Source organism: Bombus huntii, chromosome 9 (genome assembly GCF_024542735.1).
Source record: "Bombus huntii isolate Logan2020A chromosome 9, iyBomHunt1.1, whole genome shotgun sequence".
Lineage (NCBI taxonomy): Eukaryota > Metazoa > Arthropoda > Insecta > Hymenoptera > Apidae > Bombus > Bombus huntii.
The window spans coordinates 947,735-952,438 of record NC_066246.1 but is presented as its reverse complement, the minus strand read 5'-3'; the positions used below and the strand labels follow the sequence as shown (position 1 = coordinate 952,438).

The window sequence follows — 4,704 nt, the reverse complement described above, 5'->3', positions numbered from 1 at the left end:
TTCGATATCGCTGCTCGATCGGACGAGCGGTCGCCTTTGACGCGAATGACTGGCTCTAATCCGCTAACTTAGACAAACAAATGACAATGGAGATCGGTTATCTCGAGCCGAGTTCCCGATGTCGTAGATAGGGTTGGTGGAAAGGGCCGACCGGTCCAATTCCACCGGCCGATGCACGATTTTCGGACAGGTGGCACGTACGATCGATGCTACTCTCTAATGACCGATGCTCCGTGCTAATTGGCAGAGATCCAATGGCGACAGGAATTTATCGTCGGGGCCAGGGAGTCGAGTGTAAAGTGGCGTTCTAAGACTCTAAAGGGACTCTAAGGGGACTCTAAGGGCCGATGTATTAGCCCTTTGTGGGCATAACTTTCCACGAAAAGATGACAATTTTGATATAAAACACACTAAGTAGAATAATCAGCTGTTTTAGTAAAGTCGATTTACCGTTTTCGCGCCAATCCTTAGAAGTAGGAATGTTCGGTGATTTACGCAAAATTATTAGACGATACAATTTTTGCGTTCTGCGAATTAGAGGTGAAATTAGTGATAAGATTAGAGGTAAGACTATCGCAATCCATCCGCGACACTTTGCCGTTCGATGGAAAGCTCTACCTTTCTCGAGCTAAACAATCGATCGTCTTCATCCATTTTTCCACATAACAATACACAAAATCCCATTTTGAATTCTCACAATAAGCGACATCCTTCATTTTCCTCGATTTCTTTACGATTCGATATTTACGTTCGTTACTACGTAGTTACATTCTACGTTTCAGATAACTGGAAACGAAAATTCGGACCCGCAATTTATTCGGAGACGCGGAAACAGAGGCGTAGAGACGGTACAGGTCGAAAGGGTTAACGCCGTAAAGCGGGCCGACGCCGCAGAAGTGTGCCAGGCGCGGAGAAATCGATGCGAACGAGGAAACATGGCTCGTGGAACGGATCATCCGACCCTCAACCACGATATTAAACTATCGAACGGGCCGCGAGACCACGAATCGTCTCAACGTGCACGAAAACGGTTCTGAAACTCCGTTTCCAAAGCAGTCGTCAACTTTTAGGCGGATACCTGCGAGAGGTGCCATAAAGCATTCCGCTTCGATCCTCCGGAGCAGAAATATTTCCACAACCGTGATACCTGTTCGACGAGAGGGAACCGAGGAAAAACCGAAGCAAACAAAGGGAATTATTTAAACGATGACAAACGACGCTCCGCCAAGTCCTCGAGCGGGATCGAGCCGAAAAAAATTGAATTTTCCCGCTCCACCCCCCGGTGCGAGGTAGAAAATACAAATTAGCCGGTCGGGAATAAACGTCGTCGGTTTCACATTCGACACCGCGACGCGGAGGTCGCCGCGACCGCGTTAAAGAACGATTTTTCTTCTCGTTGCCGGGCATTGTCCAGAGTCCTCGTCGTTCCTACCTGTTTCACGGATTGCTTCTCAGCGAGGAGACGCGATGAACGCGTAACCGGTCGCCCGGAAAATTCTCCAGACGTGATCGACTCCCACGCGAAGAAACGTCGTGGACACGATTTCATTAAGGACTCGTCTCGGGGGATTCGCCTACCGGCTTTCCCATGAATCGGACTATATTATTACAGTTTTCGGCGTCGCTGATTCCAGGCACAAAAACCTAACAAAGAACGAGTCCAGGTCAAGAGAGGAGTCACTGTCGAGTCACCTGCTTCTTTTGTATTCTTCGAGGGTTTCACGGATACCTCTAATCGACTGTAAAAGAGAGTCACTCCGAAAGCAGCCACTTCAGAGCACCGGTGGACGCCTATTTGATTTACTGGCGAAACACGTGTCGTTCCATGGCCCCGAGTCGATCGTAACGAGAGCGTGAAGGTGGAGACGAAACGGCACGTACGACTTTCGTGGAATTCCACGACTACCTGATGTTCGACAATTATAAATATACGCCTGACGAGGTGTTCGGCGAACGTTTCGCGGTTAATAACCTCTATTGGTACGCGCGTAAAATCGAATGCATTGGTTTACGTCGACGATTCGCGTTCGACGCTTACGATTCTTATTTTAAGACAGCCTTAAAGTAAATCGTCGATTTATAGAACTCGATTGCCACGACCGACACCGGAGAGCAACATTAACGAATACTTAACATAAAACCTTCGTGCTGGTAGTTAGGTAAGTTAATATTTTTACGAATGCAAGTAAAGAAATGGGATTTAGATTTGTTCTATCCTTGGAATATTACACCGTATAACGCTCTACACCACTGATACTCTTTGCATAAATAAACGCGTAAACATTCACGGTCTAGAGAAAATGTTACAAGAGTCCGTCAATGTCTCGCCGGCTGATCGACACCGCAATCTCTACCGCGCCTCGATTCAGACGTCTTGTTCCACGCGACACTCCCCACGATTTCGCCGACAACCGGTAGAAAAATGAAAAGAGGGAGACGCGCTATCGTTCGAGAAGCAAAAGTTCCAAGAAGAGGGAAGAAGAGTAAGAGCGTCGAAGGCGAGGAGGACGCAAACGCGCGCGGTTTGCGCCGGTTTCTCGCATTCGGCAATCAATAACGGGCCTGTATGACAGGCGACGCACACGGCTCGTTTCCGAGAGCGTGGCTCCGCGACGAGATCGTGGGCCCCGTGCAGGTGTTGGTGCCCTGAACAGGGCACCGTCGCGGAGCCGACAAAGGGCCCGGCAATGGGCGAGCTGCATTCGGCATTTGTTTCTGGGGATACTTAGATCGTAATCTCGCCGGGGTTCTGACTTCGGTGGTAGTTATACGCGCCGTGTCTACCTCTCCTTCTCTATCCCTTCTTGAATACATGAACAGACCCCGCCCCTTCCATCCTTTTATTCGCAGCTTCTTCGAAGAATCGCTACGAGATCGATAACGATCGAGGGAATAACGACGGTGATGGAAATCGAGGAGCAAAGTGGAAATTTCGGGCTTGCGTTCGAGTTTCGAGATCTTTCGCAGAGCTTTTGCCGTTCGGTTCTTGCGAGTTCCTAACCCCTCAAGCGGCGGTTACGCCGTATACGTACACCGAGTCCAAAGTCAGTCCACAGCAGTCGTCGCAGCGATGACGGATATAATCGGATTATGAACATTTCTTGCGTATCTCGATGTTTTTGCGTTGGATGCGTTGACGGACGAGACCGTGCCGTGTTGAAATCTCGAACAGTCTCGTCTCGTATTAACCTGCTCGTCCGAACTAATCCTCTTCCGTTCAATAATAATCTCGATCCTTCAGTTAGTTGTAGTCCACTTAGTTGTTACAACGTGCATCATATACGCTGATGGCGGAAGATTCGTGCGATCGTAGAGTACGCTTTCAGCGATGAACCGTGACGCTCGAGGAGTTAAGAACGTAAGAAACTTTGTTAACTACAAACGATACAAGAATACCGCTATATTTAAGTTCAACGCTATCCAAAAACTACACGGTGTCGTTTATGAGTAATTAACCTGTTGATTGAATCATTTATTAAACAGAAACTTCTATCGATCTGGAATTATAGGTTAATAGAGTCGGATTAGCTCCTTAGGTTGGCTCGGTTCTTGCAAACGTAAATACTCAGCAACTTGTTCCTAGGGTTTCGAAGCAAAGGTATTATTAAACGCGGAAGGCGAACAATCCGATCGTGAGCGAAGAATAAATTTCCTATGACGAACAGGTTAATTACTCGAAAGAAATATATTATTTGGCGAAAGACGAAGATTCCACCATTCGCCATTCGCTTCGACCATCGCTCTGGTAATATCGGGCGAAACGTTCTCAACGATCGAAAGTCAGATTAATCGAAGATTCGCCACGAACAAGCAAGACATGACACGCTAGCGTGCGAGCGTCTTATGGGAAGTGAAAAGGTGGAATTTTCGCGCGACCCAACCGCGTCCCCGATCGAGTAGAGATAGAAACACGGCCGAGGTGAAATCCCCTCGCACACCGGCCAAGGAGGTTTACGGGTGCCCCGCGCACCACTCATTAAGCATGGTAATGCTCGTTCACCTTGCAGATGGTGATCGGTAGGTACCTACTAATTACCCAAGGCTCGTTCTACCGATGCTGTTAGGACGAGACCGTACGGGAACAAAGATTTCGGACCCACCAACGCGCGAGATCGACTAATTAATTCTTCTGCGAGCGCACACGGGCCGGCGTTGCCCTCTCCGTGCCACGAGCGAGCCTCTGCCCGTGTCTATCGAGAACCTTCGATCGCCCTCCCGACTCGTGGAATCTCCTTGAATTTCACGCGTTGCGATCAACGCTATCTGCGTGAATGCAGGGTGCTGCGACCAACGCTATCGCGGTACGTTTAAAAGTATTCCGTGCAAATACAAGCTATAAACTCGAAATACGAATCGTGAAGCGCCGTTTCCAATTAACCATTATGTAAAGAATATACGATACAACCGAAACAACGATCCTTCGAGTTTCTACCGGCTACTCGATCAAGCAAAAGTAAAGTTTCCAACGCGTAGATTCAAATTGATCATGATCTCCTACACCATGACGTTACGTAGTATTTTCGCGTAAGATACTTCGACGTATCTGCACCACAGAGATCTGCCGTTAGGGTCGATCGATCAAAGATCGAACGTATCTTACAAGTCGCTCGCCCGCTCTTTCGCTCCGACTCCCTCCAGAAGCTTCGCTTCTGCCCGATCGGGCTGTACCTCGGTGAAGCACCTCGGAAGACGATCTTTCCAATT

General features: G+C 48.4%; 1 long non-coding RNA gene across 1 annotated transcript; it reads left to right on the top strand.

The window, feature by feature from the left end:
- The first annotated feature begins 768 nt into the window (after positions 1-768).
- Positions 769-4,347, top strand: LOC126869123 (uncharacterized). Its single transcript, XR_007690828.1, has 3 exons — positions 769-1,980; positions 2,084-2,159; positions 2,296-4,347. It is a non-coding gene; the product is annotated as an uncharacterized LOC126869123 (long non-coding RNA).
- The last annotated feature ends 357 nt before the right edge of the window (positions 4,348-4,704 follow it).